The sequence below is a fragment of the Bombyx mandarina genome, chromosome 05 (genome assembly GCF_030267445.1).
Source record: "Bombyx mandarina strain Sakado chromosome 05, ASM3026744v2".
NCBI classification, from domain to species: domain Eukaryota; kingdom Metazoa; phylum Arthropoda; class Insecta; order Lepidoptera; family Bombycidae; genus Bombyx; species Bombyx mandarina.
Genome location: NC_143212.1, coordinates 2989251 through 3009545, shown reverse-complemented (window position 1 = coordinate 3009545; position 20295 = coordinate 2989251). Strand labels below are relative to the sequence as shown.

General features: G+C 36.2%; 1 protein-coding gene across 1 annotated transcript in view; it reads right to left on the bottom strand.

The window, feature by feature from the left end:
* The window catches only part of NGR-A17 (neuropeptide receptor A17), a 112381-nt gene extending 92306 nt beyond the window's left edge, over positions 1–20075 (bottom strand). The window contains exon 1 of the mRNA XM_028175746.2: positions 19830–20075. The gene's annotated coding sequence lies outside the window, so the exon portion shown is untranslated. The remainder of the gene's footprint in view (positions 1–19829) is intronic.
* Between the last annotated feature and the right edge of the window lie 220 nt (positions 20076–20295).

Here is a 20295-nt window from a genome sequence, read left to right as displayed (position 1 = left end):
TCTGTTATTGGCAGACCGGCGAGCGTCTTTACTACATCAGACCAGAGGGTAGATGAGCGTCCCCGCGATCTTTTCCCGTCAACTTGACCAACTACCATCAGTTTCTCTAAGTTGTCGGGTCTCTACGAGCGAAGTGACTGAAGTACGGGAGAATACGTTGGAAGCAGATAGCGGACAGCCTTGTGGTAATACCAAGCTCCTTCAGAATGGATAAGTTTATCCGGCATGCCGGCCATGGAATTCGCAACATCTGCCTGCAACACCACATTTCAAAAGCGTCAATCTTTGTCCTCTCACTTCGTCTTATCGTCCAAGATTCGGCGCCATATAAACGGCTCGTATAACATAATTCTCCTCCTTGCGCAGTTCTCCTCATTACTGAGGATCGTGACTCTCCCGCTGCATCAATCTCTCTTGTGTATTGGAGTAATGTAGTCAAAATAAAAGAGAACTGTTCAAGTCGACAATTCGTGTAATACTGTCATAATTTAGTGTGTGCAAATACAAATATAAGGTTCGGCGATATGCACACTACACTTGTACGATTGTTCTCCATCTGCTGCGATCCTTGGCCTCGTGGAGGGCATCGTGGAGCTTGATGTCCAAACAAGACCTAATTTGGAACCGTATTTGGACCGTATAACATACAAGTGTTTAAAGAATAAATATATCTTTGAAACAAGAACGCATCCGTTTCACATTAGAAATGTTGGTATCGAGGTATAGCAGGATATCATTATCATTGCGAAAAACGCAAGTTACACATTTTGCGGGCTTATCTATTAGTTTATCGGAATGCTTACTTAACAAATGTTCTCATTTTCTGGTAGGGTTAAGATGCATCCCCTTTACCGTAATTTATATTCGAACAACACAAAATTAACAAAAAAAACGACAGAGAAACCAGGAAAGTGCGGGTCGACACCGCGAAGATGAACGGTCGCGGATTAAATTCAAAGTGGATAATAAATTAAATAAAACCCTTTCCCGTCTGACTCTAAACAGCGTGTAACCCAAATAATTCTTTATCTCTAAAAGTACTAAACAAATCCGGTTCAAGCAAATCGTTGAATTCTTATTTTTAACATCATCAGTATCCATATTTTTATTGCTTAGATGGCTGGACTAGCTAACAGCCCACCTGGTGTTAAGTGGTTACTGAAGCCCATAGACATCTACAACGTAAATGCGCCACCCACCTTGACATATAAGTTCCAAGGTCTCAGTACAGTTACAACGGCTGCCCCACCCTTCAAACCGAAAGGCATTACTGCTTCACGGCAGAAATAGGCAGGGCGGATACCTAACCTACCCGCGCGGACTCACAAGAGGTCCTACCACCAGTAAATACCTACCACCAGTATAATGCTAATAACAACAATGAATACCAGATATTGGCAACTAGCTAACCGACTTTTAATAATTTCTATTCAAGCAGCAAAGTAAATTCTACTTAAAATAACATACACTGAACTACGAAACATCTTCCAAGCTTTCGTAGCGTGCTCATTGATTAAAGCTCATGACGTCATAATTTCCGCCTCAGATTAATGTTGTTCCGAAGTCTAGGTACATGAAGCATACTGAAAGTTCTGCATTTCTGCTCATCAACATTAAAAACTTCAATGTCATATTTGTTAATAAACAATAATTAATTTCGTAATTATGATGTATTATATTAATGTTTGTGCAATGATTGAAAATCGATTAAATAAGTTACAGACTTAAAGATTTAGATTCATATTTCGTTTCATTCTCTCTCTTTTTCGTTATTTTGAGAAAAAAAACGAAGTATTTACTACAACAAAAAACCATATATGTAGTTACTATTCCGCTAAAGCAGGTCTCAAAACGATACTAACTATACTCGTATTTGCCTGTTTAAAAGTACTAGAGGTCCCGCAGTAGTCGAAATTCGACTATAATTAATTGGAATTGTAATATTAACAAAGACAAACAATATTTAATCTATTCTCAATTTGACAACAGACGTCAAGAACAAAAGTTTGACAATAAATAGTATGCATGCGTGTGTGCGTCAAATACATGGTATGTAGTGTGTGTAATGTTTTCTTTATTGATTTAATGTATCTTTTATGCATTAATTAAAAAAAATATTAGCATTGTACACTTCTTCTCTATATTCTCTATGAGTGTGGAAAATTTCATACTCCTCCGTCCGCGCAATTTTCGTAAAAAGGGATACAAAGTTTTTGCTTCACGTATTAATTATAGTATAGATATTTCGCTGAAAATTGCGTATCAATTGTATTAAATCATGCGCAAATTTTTAGGAGGTCGCTAAGACAAATCCACTCTCTCCACAAAACCTCGCCATTCGTATTCAAAATTATTTCGGGAAATAAGCCTCGAGAAATAACCTCATTTGAGTAACCTAAGGCGTTGGTACATTCATCGTGGCACTATTACTCTCCGTGATGGAATCCGTGAAGGTTGGCCCTCGCATACAAATGCTTTGAAAAAAACGTTGCTATAATCAGACGACTTTTCGAATTTCAGAAGCTTCTCATAGCCAGTGCAACGACGGCTTCAGGATAATTAGAGTCCCAAGGTTCTGTAGCGCATCGGGGATGCTTACCGATAGAAATACAGACTCATTGCGGTAATTCTTCGTGGAATTCCAGCATTTTTATGAGTCGCATCGGGTGAAGCTCAAATAGTGTTGTTAAAATGATGGCAGAAAAAATTAGAATCTCTTATTTAGAGACACTTGATAATCATCTTCACAAAAAGCCTTAGCCAGCTAAACACGTTTATATGCTACTATTGCTACTTCTACTGCATATTAATAATAATATATTATATAGATAATATATAATATAGAATAATAATATCATTACTATTATTATTGTGAAATTGTTATATTATTTTGTTTGTGTAATATAATATTCCGTAAATTTAATGATAGTTCGATTTTATTAAACTATATTCAAATTTGATTCTATAATTTATATTGAATTTAAATAATTTTTATTTTGATTCCATTCTTGCGTAAATTTAATTTTATGTTGTATTTTAATATTTTTTTAAAATTCATTTTAACAGTTAAAGAAATATTCTCCTGTGATGTGCAATCAAAATAAATAATAATTTTATTTATAATAATAATAATAATAATAATTTTATTTATTATTTATTTATCTTTCGTCGATTTCTCCCGTAATTCGCTTCTACGGAAATTATGCAAATTATTTGGACATACTAGTTTGTCCCCACAGCACAGACGTCAATTCCAGTTTTGTGGCACTAAAAGTACTCTTTGTTGCTTTGTTTTTAGCACACGACCGCCCTCTATCGAGTGATGCGATCTATGCCGGGGTTCCAATCGTGCAAACTATTTTAAATCGAATAAGACAGCAGACAGCAGACTAGAAAATATTCACTGACTACGTCCGTGATGATTAAGTAACAACATCGGGAGAACACAATTTATCAAAAACTTACAGGATATATTATTATCTGAAACGTAGACAGTCATGCGAAAGGTTCAGTCGCTCGTAAACTATAACGACTGTTAGACCACAATGCGAAAGCGAATATCTAAAAAAGTATCTCTAACCCTGACGGAAAAATCCCCTTAGAGCAGAGATATTTTTATCTATGTGAAAATTGAAACACAATGTAACATCGACGTGCTTGCGATCCGGTTTTATTAAGCGGGTTGAAGCAAAGAGACATCGCGAGCTCAAGAAATACAGAATACTTATTTATTTCAATGAAAACAGACGGCACCAATGTTAGAGTTATTCTACAAACATAATCTGACGAAGTGTGTTGCGGATAATAACATGTACTTTTAGGTTAGGAATATTATGTTCTTTTTTTTATAATAAACGAAGTAGTAGTAGTAAAAAAATATATTAAAATATTTAAAAAAAAAAAAAAAACAAAAAAAGAACTTTTTATATCGTTTATATTAAAAATAACATTCTAAGAACATATTAATTAAAAATACAAAAAATAAAAAAAAATACAAACATATTAAATTAGTGCATCTAACAATATAAGAATTTTGTACAAGTACAATATGTACAATTAATTTTATTCAATAGAGATCTCTCAACTTACCTACTATACTATATTTGTAACTATACCTGAGACCTTAGAACTTATATCTCAAGGTGGGTGGCGCATTTACGTTGTAGATGTCTATGGGTTCCAGTAACCACTTAGCACCAGGTGGGCTGTGAGCCCGTACAATCATCTAAGCAATAAAAAAAACCTGACTCTACTAGTTACCCAAGCCTATTGACTTTATAAAGCAAATAGTGTCACTTAACTTGAAAAGCGAGGTCAAATGTCCCTATTGTATTGTTGAATGGATGTTCCTTCAAAACGGAAAACACGCTGGCTTCACGACAGAAAAAAATAGGGCTGCACCGACCGTATTAAAAAGTGACAAGAGGATTCTCCTATTTCGGACGAGTAGAGATAATAATATATCGAGGGGTAAAATGCTATTTGGTTTTAGCGACATTTTTGCAATTTTACAGGAGGGCCATTTAAAGTTTAAAGTTTGGAAAAAATATCATAAAAAAAACTTCAGCTATTTGAATGGAGTCCGCTTCATTGAGGTTCAATTAAAAACATCGAACTGTTGACGCTAATCACTACATAGTATAAAACAAAGTCGCTTTCTCTGTCCCTATATCCCTAGTTATGCTTAAATCTTTAAAACTACGCAACGGATTTTGATGCGATTTTTTTTTAATAGATATAGTGATTGAAGAGGAAGTTTTATATGTATAATAACATCCATTAAATAGTGGAGAAATCAATAATAAATTACAGTTTCCGAAGTGAAGCGGGTCGATAGTACCAAATAAAACGTACATTTAATTATAGAGATGGATGTCGCGTATTAAGCGTAAATGTCGCTTAAAAAAATAATCTTTAACCCCTCAATATGTACTACGTAAAAAATATAGCTGGAATTATCCGGTGACGCATCTCCATATACGGGTTGAATAACCGAACGGACTATTTTACCGGTTTAGGATCCTCGGACTCTTTCTTTATAAATGCTAAGGACCGCGGTTATCGCCTGTTGCCATTGTCATTGTCAATTTATGGCGCTGGGAAATCTAACAGGCTGCTACCGACTATTCAATTTGCTGGACTTCATCGATTTTTTCACAGAAGTGATTACGAGTTTTAGGAAATTAAATATCCTTCTTCTTTCACTCAATTAATGCCTTTGCATTCTTCAGCGAACAGTATTTTAAATGTATGGATACTGAAATATACAAAATCAACGCAAAACTTTATTGTTCTTTTTTTGCTTAAAAAAATTTAAGCGAGAGTAATGAGTTAAGTGCGAGATGTAATTAATGATGGACAACTGAATGGGCTGCGAATTGCTAACGAAACGAGCCTTTACAATAGGGTTGTCTATGGTCGATCTTGTGAATTCAATAGGGTTGTCTATGATCGATTTTGTAATTTCTTTTATTTTAACACTAACGTATTAAGTAATTGTGGTAGGCTGCGGCTTGACTATGCCCTTGGTATTGATGACTTCCATGAGCGACGGTAACCACTCACCACCAGGTGGGCCGTATGTGCGTCTAACCAACAGGTTCATAAAAAAAAATCCTTATATAAAATGTAAATTTTTTGTGGCAACACAAATTAATTTTTATATTTTAAAGATGGATAAGATGGATAACTAATGAAACGATCGTCATGAAATTTTGCATAAACCTTGATAGGGCTACATGCTCGTAAGAGGGTATGTTCTTTGGCCAATTGTACAAACCTATTGAGACTCTGACCTCATGTCTCAATACGGATGGCTGCATCTACTTTTTGCTGAGCTTCGGTATTCACTGAACACCAGGTGAACCGTGAGCTCGTCCACGCGACTTATTATTTATTCGTAGGTCCACGCATCAAAACAACACAAAATAAATAGTTTCATTCTCAGCCTTATTGAGCACTACATAAGGTATTTATTATCTCAACGTATTTGACAGCCTACATCATCGCATTGTCAGTCTGTAGTTTGGGACGTCAATCTTAACTACCGCTATGGACCTTTGCTGCTAACACTAAAGCAGTATTTGGCGAGCATACATAGATCTTGAATCCAACAAGCGACCGTATAAACGATGGCATGGCTAGTTAAAGTTTACGGTAAAGCAACAATCCTCAAGAGTGATAATTAACTCCTCCCTGATTTGTTGAGGGTACTCCCTAACCAACTCCGGAGTACAGTGTGAATTGCTAAACAACCGTCGCAGTGCGGTCGGACCCTCTCGCGTTTACTGCCCTCCCAATACTTACTTTATTGCCATTATTGCTTTACTCTGGGTCTGCGGAGGGACTTCGGTTCCCTCTGTATGTTGTACCGCATGTTCCATGGGGAGTGCTCTGAGAAATTGTTCGAGATGATACCAACGTCTCGTTTTTACCATCGCACCGCCCGCCACCGGAGTAGAGTTCATCCATACTACCTGGAGCCACTGCGGTCATCCACAGTGCGTTTCCAGAGATCTTTTTTGCCACGTACCATCCGGCTATGGAATGAGCTCCCCTCCACGGTGTTTCCCGAGCGCTATGACATGTCCTTCTTCAAACGAGGCTTGTGGAGAGTATTAAGCGGTAGGCAGCGGCTTGGCTCTGCCCCTGGCATTGCTGAAGTCCATGGGTGACGGTAACCACTCACCATCAGGTGGGCCGTATGCTCGTCCGCCTACAAGGGCAATAAAAAAAAAAAAAATAACATCCCGAAATTCTGATAGCAAGAAGAATTCTATCAATACACCGTACTTAGAAGAAGCGAACGTCGAAAATTTATTTTTTCGCTTCAGCATTTGCGCCTAAAAATTTCCAAATACTGTTTAGCCTTTCCTCTGCGTCACGAATAAAATGACATTTAAGTTGTTGAGTTCGAATAAAAACATCGTCTGATTTAATTTTGGTAAAAAAATATATTTAAAATTTTTTTTTTCTGTCTGCTGTTGTATCCTTAGTTAAGTCTATAGATATAAAAATTGTTGTAGTTTTTTAGTGAATTTACACATATCTGAGGGCTGATATTGTATTCGCTACATTATTAAATGCTAAAACAATAAAATGGCGACATTTTCTATTTCGGGTGAAAGAGAGATCCCAGTCTAGACATTATGAATTTTAAAGATTTACTGTTCAGATGTCTACTTTGTTTTAATAACTATTATTTAAATTGCTCCATATTTCAACAAAACTTCATAAGATTTATTACTATATTTTTTTATTTTTTTATTTCATAGATGGCCACCCATCTCGACCCAATGATCTCAAAGCCCACCTGGTGTTAAGTGGTTATCAGAGCCCATATTTATTTATTTATCGTATGGCATTCATTTACACTGCCTGGTTATAATTTAAATTTACAGTTTGTGAAATAACATGTTATTGAATTGCTACATTTTTTAAATCTTTGACTTGGCCTGCGAATTTCGTTAGTGGGTCTTCCATGACAATGTGGCGTACAGTTTGCCCATAGACATCTACAAAGTAAATGCCGCCACCCACTTTGAGATATGAGTTCTAAGGTCTTAAATATAGTTCTCAAGTATAGTTATTAGAAGCGTCAGCTAAGAGTGAACGATTGAGGAGACGATTATACCTAGTCAGGTCATAAATTCTGTCACATGTTTAATGTAAAATAATTGAAACAAGTTTATTCATTATGTAACCATTCATATACCAAAATGAACTTAACAAAACATAGATTCTTATGACATTAAAGTTTATTCAAAATGACCTCCGTGATTTTGAGTACAGGCCTTCAATCTGCGCGGCCAGTTGTCTATCGCAGCACGAACGAGGTCCATGTCAATATCGGCGGCTGCCTTAATCAAGGATGTCTTGAGCGACTCCAAATTGGGATGAGGCTTTGAGCACGCCTCTTCCTCCAAGTCTTGCCATATCTTGTAATCTAACGGATTCAAATCTGGACTGGAGGAGGGCCAGTTTTCGTGCCGGATGAAGTCGATTTCACGCGCCGCCAGCCAGTCTTGTGTGCTCTTCGCTCTATGAGCAGGCGCCGAATCTTGTTGGAATACCCAGTGCCTGTTATTGAACATGGTATGAGAAACAGGTTCCACAAGGTACGTCAGGACTGTATTTTGATACACAACTGCATTCGTTTTTACACCTTTCTCACAAAAATGTACCTCTGTTAAGCCCCAATAAGAAACTCCCAACCATACCATGAGCGAGGATGGAAAATGACCTCGTTGGACACGCGGAATACGGTTGCTCGCTTCTTCACTACTGTGTGCGTAAACCTTATCATTTTGTTTGTTGTAGCTCTCTTCTACGGTAAAAATTTTTTCATCCGAAAAAAGAATTTCACGATATTTTTTTCCCGCGTACCGCTTCAACAAAGCGCGGCCTCTCTTCAGTCTCAGGTCCATTAGACGAGCATTCAAACGATGTCCTGTTTTTCTTCGATATGCCCGAAGCCCTAAGTCTTCATTTAACACCTTTTTTATCGTGGTTCTGCTTAATCCCATCTGAAGGGCCAACAGTTTCTGCTTACGTTTGGGATTTCTTTAATTTCACGCCTTCACAGCTTTTATCACTGCTGGAGTCCTAACAGATCGAGAGCGACCACTTCTTGACCTGTCATCTACACTAGAGTCTTCATTGTATCGTTTGATGGTACGATAAACGAATCTTTTGGTTATATTCAAATTTGTCAGTATGTTAAAAATTTGAATTGGCGCGTAACCGCAACGATGCGACGCAATAACTGCAACACGGTCTTCTTTAAGCGTCCACTCCATATTTAAAAATGAGTAAAATTCTAAAAGTATACATTTTTATTTTCATGAACAATTCGAAATTCGAATTCAATAAACTTTTTTGTGGCCAGCATTCTAAAAGAAAAGTTTTTACTGTGTGACAATACTTATGGCCTGACTAGTTATAACACAAAGGCTTTCATCATAGATTAGCGTTGTGCTGGACGTCGAACGAAGTAGGTTTTAAAAAGTGATAAAAAGAGATCAATGGTTTCATGTAATAGAGTTATATACTGCCCACTTCCAGATATTTATAACAAGAGTTATGATGCCCTTTTACTAACATACTAGAGTCGACCAAAGACTGTCGGTCGTGGAGTGGTAGAGCATAACTTATCGCACTTGTAGGTACGACTATAATGCCTATTCAGGTAGCAGTCATGCGATCTATATGGAATATGAGGTAGCAGTTAGAAAATACGAGGTAATTTTTGAACTCAAGTCTCGTAGCGTGCATGGCCGGTGCATCATGCACAATAAAAAATTAGCAGTAAGAATGCTGTCGTCTACCTTAGGTCAGAAAATGGAAATCTCAAAGAATTAGAATTACGGTTTTTTTATTTCCCTTACAGACGAGCATATGGCCCACCTGATGGTGAGTGGTTACCATCGCCCATGGACTTCAGCAATGCCAGGGGCAGAGCCAAGCCGCTGCCTACCGTTAAGTACTCTCCACAAGCCTCCTTTGAAGAAGGACATGTCATAGCGCTCGTGAAACACCGTGGAGGTTAGCTCATTCTAAAGCCGGATGGTACGTGGCAAAAAAGACCTCTGGAAACACACTGTGGATGAACGTCGTGGCTTCAGATAGTATGGATGAACTCTACTCCGATGGCGGGCGGTGCGATGGTAAAAACGAGACGATGGTATCATTTCAAACACTTCCTCAGAGCACTCCCCATGAAACATACTGTACAAAATACAGAGGGAACCGAAGTCCCTCCGCAGACCCAGAGGCTCCAAACGTTAGGTTATGCGTCTTCAAAATGCGTTAAGTAGAAAATAAGTAACACGGTATTAACTTACACGCCAGTCAATTAGCATCACAAAAACAATGTCGAAGGTAAGCAGATAGATTATTACGGCACAAATTTGCTTGAACATACTTTGATCCGGTATATTTCCTTTACTCATAGCAGTTTTATGGTTTCTCGAGGATTTTATTACGTCAGCCCTCGGGATTGAAGACACGCTCGCGAGCCCCACCGAACATAATCTTTTATCGTTTGTATTGTTGTTTTAAAGATTATAACCGCGGTTAGTACATCATTTATTTATAAGTAAATGCTATAAAGAATAAAGAATCTGGGAGTAAAACACACGACTGTCGTGAAGCTAGAAGATTGCACAAAGTGGGAATGAGTTGCTCGCTCCGGGCATTTCAATATCGTAATAATTGTTACGTTATAATACTCAATGTAAAAAATTCATATTTAAAAAAATAATAATCTAATATTAAAAAATAAATAAAAAATAATTTCATATTTAAAAAAAAAAAAAAAGACATGCCCGCTGAGTTTCTTTCCAATTCTTCTCAGGACGGAGGCTAGTTCTTGTGAATTGGCGGTAGTTCTTTTGACGTTCAACAAGGATGTACTTTCAAAAAAAATTTTGATTTGATTTGATTTGATTTGCAATCAGTATAGCTAAATAATGTTGGGATTTTGATCCCACGCTTCAAGGTGAGCAGTAGAATTTACAATATTCTTCGGACCTTAATGAAAACTCAATGCAAAAAAGTACCGGTCATATTGTCAAAGCACCCTACCAAAACTAAGTACTTTATCCTATTTCACCTTGCAATCCTATTTCACCGACAAAGCCGAGTTCAAAACGACCACAAAGTACTGACTAACATAGACTGAGCTGTGTTTATACATATTTTTGTCAGTGAATCACGCTTCGTTTATCAACGAGACTACGCATGACATGAATTAGTTTGGAATTTGAAAACCTAAAGCTCGTAACATCCATAAAATAAAGTAAGCTCAAAATAATAGCTATTTTTCAACATTAATACTGCGGACACTTAAAAACAAACCAAGAGGTTTTTTTTTAATGACCTCCTTACGAAGACTAAGTAAATCAGTTTATTGTTTACGGACGATGTCCGTTTGGGTTAAAACTCTATATGTTGTTGGCCACAATTTACGTAGTTACTAATTTTTACTTGTTAATAATTTCACCCAATTTTTTTTTATTTTTTTTTATGTAATCAATTTCAATTTATGTAATCGTTACTTATATCCTGTACTGATACTGGTTGACTTATTGGTTCATCAACGCAAAACCTATATCGCTAGGGCCACAAACAATTTGGCAAAAAAATGGACAATTCATGCATTTTATGTCGTTTTTTGTTGATGCCTTTAATTACAGAAGCTTTTTTGGATATTTCACCCCTAACAGGAATAAAGCAATTAGTGAATAAGTACAGTATCGAAGTCTGTCATTTACGAACAAAGAATCACGAAACTTCATATCTGGTTGGGAATTAACGTACTTTTTCAACGTTTTCCAATATTGTACCCCTAAGAATAGACGCGTTTGTGTGCTTTAAAGTATTTACTTCCTTTATGTATGTATCGCCCTACTAAATACACGTAACATATTCAATGGACGATCACATTTCTATAGTAAATCATAATACAGCATTTAATTAGCTCTCCCAAGTGTCTGATCTTGCCTGAGGTAAGGGAATTTACCTTGAAGCTCGCATAGACAAGCCACCCGCATTTGATTAAGCGACCGCTGTGTGTTTGACAATCAAACAATCTGCGGTTACGGCGAATCCTAATATTTAAATTTAATCCCATGTTCCAAGTAATACTAAGCAACTTTCAGATTATAAACAGGGTTACGTGAAAACTTTACTTAACCTGTCAATATTGATACGATACTAATCCCAAATTGATTATTTAGAGCGGGTTCAAGCCAAGGACAAAACGTAAGAGGAATAGAGGGGAGAAATAGTAAATATAGCATGTCAATATTTGGTGACAATCTTATAGTTCTTAGATATCAGATAGATCTTACTTCAGTGGTTACTAGATGTAATTTTTAAATCAGGAAATCGCTATCTCTTAGCCTATGGTATTGAAGAGTAGAAATGACATTCTTTGTCATAATCTTAATCTATCTGGCGCAAATAGTCATCAGACTCGATAGTCAGCGCGATGTAGCTATAGATACTTAACTTGAAGATTTGAGCCAAAGTCTAAATTTTAATGTATACCGCTTAAATTAATATAAATGAATAATAATAAAAAATCATTTGTAATTTTATATCCATTTACGGAAATCTTAGTTTTTCAGACTCAGCTACGCCTATTTCTTTCTTCTTCCTATCAGCCCACCGACGTTCACTGTTGGACATAGGCCTCCCCCAAGCCTCGCCACAAAGACCGGTCCTACGCTACGCCTATATTCTTACCTAATACCTTCTTACCAAATTTCATCAAAATCGTTCCAGCGGCTTAGGCGTAAAATTTAATAGACAGACTTTCGTTTTTATATTAATATAGTATAACTAGCTGACCCGGCAAACATTGTTTTGCCATATATAAGATTTCTAGGGAATTTCTAGTGTAGAAAAAAAAAACTAACTTATTGTAAGTGTGTAAGGATGTGGTAAATGAGTGAAAGAGGTATGTAGTGCTGTGAACGATGAGGGAATATATAATAAAATAACAAAACCTCATTCAACCACATAATACCTCATTATAACAAAAGAAATGTCCAAATAAAAAAAAAATGTTAGGGGTGGACAACCCTAATCACTTAGGGGTATTAAAAATAGATAGTAGCCGATTCTCAGGCTTACTGAATATGCATAAAAAATTTCATCAGAATCGGTCAAGCGGTTTCGGAGGAGTATGGGAACGAACATTGTGACACGAGAATTTTATATATTAGATAATAATATGAACTGCAATCAACGTCCCTGACTTATTACCAGCTATTACGAAAGTAATATATTATTACAACTAACGAGTTCTCATTCAGTTGTCACATACATACATCATCACGGGCCCTTTCATATTGTTCTTATTTAATACTATGTACGTTTATACGTAATTGAAAAGATCTAAATCTACGGCTAAATCTATATATATAAAAATGAAACCCGTTTTCCGTTGTCACGACATAACATGGAAACGGCTTGATCGATTTGGCTAATTTTGGTCTTGAATTATTTGTGGAAGTCCAGAGAAGGTTTAAAAGGTATAAAAATATGAAAATTCTCGGAATTAAATAAAAATAACAATTTTGTTTTCCCTTTGACGTCCCCCGTCGGACGGATTCCTTTTGTTTGTTTTAAGTTTATTCTATATAAAAGTTTAGGTATTTTATTTATCGATTGAGGCACTACGAAGTCTGCCGGGTCAGCTAGTATTAATATATTTATTAAGCAGCTAGGTACTAATGAATAATATGATGATGATTTGATGCAAAATGACAAAAAAATTAATAGAGTTGTCCTTAATGAAAATAAATTCTTAAACAAAACATAAAATTGAACTAATCGTACCAGAAATTGGATCGAATTATACCCGCAAATCCTACTTTTACAAAACAATTGAGAATTCGTCCTCAAACCTCAAGGTGGGTAGTGATATACACGTTGAGATGTCGACTCCCATAATCACTTAACATGAGGTGGTTCATGTGATACTTCATCTGTCTACGCAATTAAATAATTATTACCAAAACTCCTTGTTAACCATTTTAAAACAAAATACAGTTAAATTATAAAAGAAGTATAAAAACAATTCATTATTTTGCGAAGGCCACAAGCAAGACCTCGAATTGTCATAAAATCTCAAAACAGGGTGTAAACCAGTTCAATGCGTAATAGTGTCGTTATTCTAGATCAACTAAAACTTCATTCTTCTGTTGGACGACTTAGGATCGAATTTGCTTTGACATCACGAATGGTAGGCAGCCACTTAGCTGTGCCCCTGGCATTGCTGACGTCCATGAGTGACGGTATCTACTTACCCTCATGTATTGGATTCAAAGGCAATAAAATTAAAAAGTGTAAACAAAAAAATATTTTATTTTTGGAACGAAGTTCCATAAGGGACCATGTGGAGGGGTACCTTAGCCGGGAAAAAACGTCTGTAACGTAAGATTTTTATTAGTAATGCACACAGTGTACGACTTAACTTTGTAATAACATACAAATAATAACATATTTTTTTATCATTCATTGACCACGATCTCAGAGCGTTCGTTTAAGTAATACACTAACTCTTATGCAAACAACCGTGAATGAAGTGTACCACAATAAGCTCGCACGTTACCGAATTGCCGTGGGTTGTTGTGAAACCTTCAGTTTTATTTTCTTTATATCTCGAATAGAACTTAAAATTAATATTTTTATAATAAGGAATTTCGTTCCTATCCGTCCCACGACACCACACATCTTTTTATTTATTTTGTATTGCTTAGATGGTTGGACGAGCTCACGGCCCACCTGTTGTTAAGCGGTTACCGGAGCCCATAGATATCTACAACGTAAATGCCGCCACCCAACTTGAGATAAGAATTCTAAGGTCTCATTATAGTTACAACGGCTGCCCCACCCTTCAAACCGAAACGTATTACTGCTTCACGGCAGAAATAGGCAGGGTGGTGGTACTTACCCGTGCGGACTCACAAGAGGTCCTACCACCAGTAATTACGCAAATTACAATTTTGCGGGTTTAGTTTTAATTACACGATGTTATTCCTTCACCGTGGAGGTCAATCGTGAACATAGAACTTGACTCTATTGGTCGCGAGGCTGAAAAGCGGGTAATGTCCGTAACGTAATTACCTCATCTTATTTGTTTCGAGGCGAATGCTGAATTGCTATAGGATATCTCCCTAAATAAAATCTCCCTAAGCAAGCAGAAAATAAAGTTAAACTGAAAGAAGAAAAGAAAAAAACCGGTCTCGAAACGTTGTCTGAATTCGATGAGCAGTAAAAGTGCGAACTTGCTCCCTCAGGTGCGTCCGCATTAAAAGTTCCCTTCAAAATGTTCGCGAGGGACTTGGCGCACACGGCATGATGTTACGTCAGTAATCCTTGTAGATTTGATGTTTGATGGAAGGGAACTTAACGTGATTATTAACAACTACGAGTCACTTAAAAGTCTGTGCCAATCTCAGTGGCTAACTTGTCATTTATTTCTCTATATCTGCGGATAAAATACTTTTTTATTCCTATTCGTCGTTCTTAAAAGTTTTTTTTTCCTACCTCAGCTGATAGTCTTGAGAGGCTATATCAGCGGAACCTTAACTAGTAGGTGAGCTCACGGGGATCAAACGACGACGTTGCTAAGACGAACCCTAGCAAGAGACGTGCTTCGCAGAATCTACCACTGTAACGAAAACACGACCCACTGAGAAGATCCGGCGAGAAACTCAGTGGGCTGTGTCTGAGGGTTAATTTACTCGTCGAGCCCTTCGTCGCAAGCGACGGGTTCGACGAGAACGATGACCGGTTCTTAAAAGATAAGATGGCCTGCATACTAGTATCGAGTGACGTGACTATGCCAGTGTTCAAATCCTGCAGACGGGTTCCATTTTTATTTATTTATGAAATAGATACATAATTTATATTCAAGAAAATCTTTTCACGATCTGTATATGTATTTCACGGTGTTATTCTTTTAACATCAATGACATAAAAATAAAACACGCAAAAAATATTGTGTCATTAAAAAAATGTATTCACTACTGTACCCACAGTAAAGAGCTCAAATCCTACGACGCTGTTCTGTTATGAGCTATGAGTACCAGATGAGCCGTAAGCAAGTTCATAAGTCAAGCAATAAAAAAGTACACGCATCGGGATTATGATGACAAAAAAAAACGAAACCTTTCATGAAATTGTTCATAACACTTTCACGACTTCATTTAAAATTATATATATTTTTTCTAAATATAGTTTTTCTACGTTTGTGAATACCGAATAGAATTCATGACAATCGAAGAATACACCCTTCGACTAGACTGTTTCAACTGATGCGCAAATGACAGCAGATTACGTCACTAGTTATGGTAAGAGCCCTTTACATGAGTTTACGCTGTCGCCTAGTTTATTTCGATATAAAAATCAAAGGATATAATTAAATAAATTTTTTTACTATAATATCTATCTATATTTATAAATTAATTGCTGTTCGTTAGTCTTTTTTTTTTTATTGCTCGCTAAAACTCGAGAACGGCTGGACCGATTTGGCTAATTTTGGTCTTGAATTATTTGTGGAAGTCCAGAGAAGGCTTAAAAGATAGATAAATATAAAAATGCTCGGAATTAAATAAAAATAACAATTTTGTTTTTCCTTTGAAATGTCCCCCGTCGGACGGATTCCTTTTGTTTGTTTTTAAGTTTATTTTATACAAAAGTTTAGGTCTTTTATTTGTCGATTGAGGCACTACAAAGTCTGCCGGGTCAGCAAGTATACTCAATAAAAATGTAGGAAAATAAATATGTATTTACAGATAAAAATTATTGAGAACGAAAAAAGTAAATTAACAAAACGTTCACAATTTTTTGTGTACTGAACGCCGAACAACGACGCAGCGTCTGTCGCCATAGCTACTCAATTACTACATTCATAAAAGACACGCCATATTTCTGCCACTACCAGACGGTGTAAGAATAACGCAGGCTCCTATAGAGATAGTATTATTTTGAAAACAAATCCAATCACTTGAAATATTTGTAAATTTGTTACTGTAATATCAGTATAGATATGCAGACGTAACGCTAATTTAATTCATGCCATAGTTCGTTAACACGCTGATCGTTTTTACTGATGGTAGGACCTCTGGTGAGTCCGCACGGGTAGGTACGCACCCTGTTTATTTCTGCCGTGAAGCAGTGCCTAATGCGTTACGGTTTGAAGGGCGGGGCAGCCGTTGTAACTATACTGAGACCTTAGAACTCATATCTCAAGATGGGTGGCGGGATTTACGTTGTAGATGTCTATGGGCTTCGGTAACCACTTAACACCAGGTGGGCTGAGACCTCGTCCACCCATCTATGCAATAAAAAAACATCAATGAACATGTATAAAACTGTTTTGATTAATAAACAAACTATATGCAAAGAAGCAAAAACATAACAAAGATATTGTTCTTTTTCTAGTGTGCTTTTCGGTTGAATTTTTTTTGTTTTTTCTTTCTATAGTTTAGTAAATAAGATTAGCGTTATCATTAAAAAATATATCGGTAACTATAAATCTTTAGAGAAAAAGTCAATAACGAAATTAAATAAAAAATGTAATACATAAAATGGGTCTTAATTTGAAATGTCACTAATTACGGTGAGCAACACTTATAATATTTAGGCAAAGTAATATCAATAAATGTTCCAAGTTCGGTTCTTTAATTTAGATCCTAATTAATGTGTCACGGGTTACAGGATCGGATCCAATCTCTTTGTTAAAAATTGTTTGGAATTCAACTGAGTCCCGAATTTTATTGTTATTGTTTTAATCTATATAAATTTATAATGCTTTGATAAATAATAATATAATAATAATATAATAATAATTAAAAAATAATATAAAAAAATTTAAGTTGCCCGATTTATAATGATCTCAATGTAAGAGCTTATTTAGGATTGTTATGCTTTCGTTTTTAGGTGGTTTTGTATTTGGTCAAAATAATTGTCATTTTTTTCGGTATTTTGTTATCGGTCTGTACAATATTATGTCTGTATCTATTGTGAATCAGGCATTCCGGGATAACTGTAAGTCTAATAAAATTGAAAATTGTCTCATAATGGACGCTATCACATAACAACACCGTTCTTATTGACAGAATCACCAGAAAGCATTAATACACAAGCTTTTTAACTGTAATAGCGTGTAGAAATTCGGATCCAAGATCGACCCATTAAAAATTTCCAATTTCGTAAATTAACACGCACATCTCATGCTTGACCTTGAATTTTTAATAAAATTATCTAAACAATCTACCACTTAATAGTCAAATAAACGTTCAATCAATCAGGCAATTATCTTATATTTTTTAGATAAGAATTGCTCCCGAAAAATTAAGTTAATAAAACTCAAATCATATTATTTATTAAAGCAAGAAGAAAAATATTTTTGTCATTTTCATTCTATTAACATATGAGAAATATGAAAAAACCCATCGTCAGGTATTAAAGAGACATATATCCCCACAAACTCGACTATGTAATTAAAGCCAACAAGATTGTGAGGCTCTCATTGCCGGTAAGTAGGTCTTATTCATTACGGCAGGTAACGCGTTTCCAATCTGAAATATCCACAAAACCGACAGTGGCTTCGTAAATTGAAGAAATACATACATATAACCTGAATGAATTAAGGTCTGCCGAATGGAAGGAATGAATGAAGGACTTATTTCTGACGTGAAGCAGTAATGCGTTTCGGTTTGAAGGGTAGGGCAGCAGGAAGGATGTCTATGGGCCCCAGTAACCACTTAACACCAGGTGGGCTGTGAGCTCGTCCACCCATCTAAGCAATAAAAAAACGTTTATTTTATAACTCTCCGTCATGGCACAGTCTGGCTGGGGATAACAAGAAAAGGAGAACTGAAGACTTGGTTCAGTGGTGTGAATTGGCAGAGCTGATAATTAAAATGAATTAAAACTATCTTTCGTTCTCTCAAAGCATAGAACTTGAACTATTGAATATACTAATCAAGACAAAAACTAATTAATTATCTGGAGGCTTTCACGAGAAAGTCTAATAAACTTATCGAGTATTAGATAAATAAGTTTCCAATTTAATACACGAACCTCCGTCACTGAAATCCCTTATATCATTTTATCAGTGAAAATATATTATCAAAGGCTTTATCGGCACGGCACTTTGGCACGAATACTGATTAATTTTCAATACAATGACAGTGAAATACACCCAGCATATATATATATATATATTATGTATATTAATACAAATATTAAATTATTAAGAACTAACAAAAGATATATCCGTGAATACTTTCAAGGGTCCACCACCTTCTAGCTTCGTCATCAGACCAATTCGAGTAATGGAGCTGCATGATTTTATTCATATACTTAGTTTATAGATCCGGATGCGCTTTGACCTAGAAAGCTGAACAGTTTTGTGTAGAACCTATTTAGCAAGTTTTTGTTGTATTATTTAGACGGGCGAGCTTACGGGCTATAAAAATAGGGATATATATTTACTGCAGCCCGTGTTGTAGCATGAGGTCATAGTCTCAAGCGTACTATGTATCGGCTGTCGTCATCATAGTCGGTTTCTCTTGGCGGACCAGTCGTGGTCATGTGGAATTCTTGTTTATAAAAGCCTTGACAGATGTTCTCCATAGTTTGTGAGGCCTGGCGCACGCTTTCGTTAAGTGGGGTTTTAATAAGGTATTTTACCTGATCAGTCCAGCGCATGAGTCTTCGTTCACGAGATATTTTACCATTGACCCTACTCTTAACACCAAGTTTCTCGATAGACTCTGCTGGCCGTCGCGATACGGGTCCAAAATATCGAAGAAACCTGGATTGCGTTATTGACGACAACCTTTGAGAGATATTAAGTTCTTTTAGGATCGAGGCGTTGATGAGATGTTCAGTCCAAGATATACGGAGCATCCTTCACCAGCATCACATTTCTAATGCATCGATCCTTCTTCTTTCTTGTATCGGCCGTATCCCTCTCTATGAATCGAAACGTATGACTGCTTCACTGCAGAAACCCGCAAGTTACAGGAGTCTAACACGTATTTAATACGCTCTAGAACCTAAGCGAGTGCTTCTTATCTTTTATTGGAACGCCAGTCCACATGTGGCACGCATTGTACTTAATTAAATTTCTATGAACTACTTTGAAACAATACTGAAATGATAAATAGTTACTATATTGCACTAGGCATGTACAATGTTGCTATATATACACATTTAAAAAAAAATATCTACGAATGACCTTAAGTGTAATTGAAAAATTAATTAAAATCTAATTTAAATGCATGTTAATAATCCTTGCTCACCGCAAACAAAACGGGAACACGTTTCAGCTTTTTCCAGTAGTGCGTCTTTCATAACAGATATACATACGACAACACGAATTTTAAATGTTAATTTTAATCAATCAAACATACTTTCATGACACTTTCCTTTGAAACGACATTCCATTTCACATTTTATTTACTGTATTATTCTACGAAGTCAAAACGGATTATTTTGTTCGGCGAGTGTTACGTGTTCTCTGGCTGGGAAGGGCGGCGTACTCTCCCCCCGACGGACCAAATAATACTGAAGACTGTAACTATTGAAGCCGCCTCAACCCGATACGTCCCGAGCTCAATACAGGGAATATTTGAAATAACTAATAGAGTAATAACATTTTCATTTGAGAGCGATGCGCTTTGGTAATTGCGCTCTAGTGCTTTTACGTGTAATTCTGGAGCACTCGCCTAATGCTTTTAGTATTAAATAAAAATTTCAATTTCATAT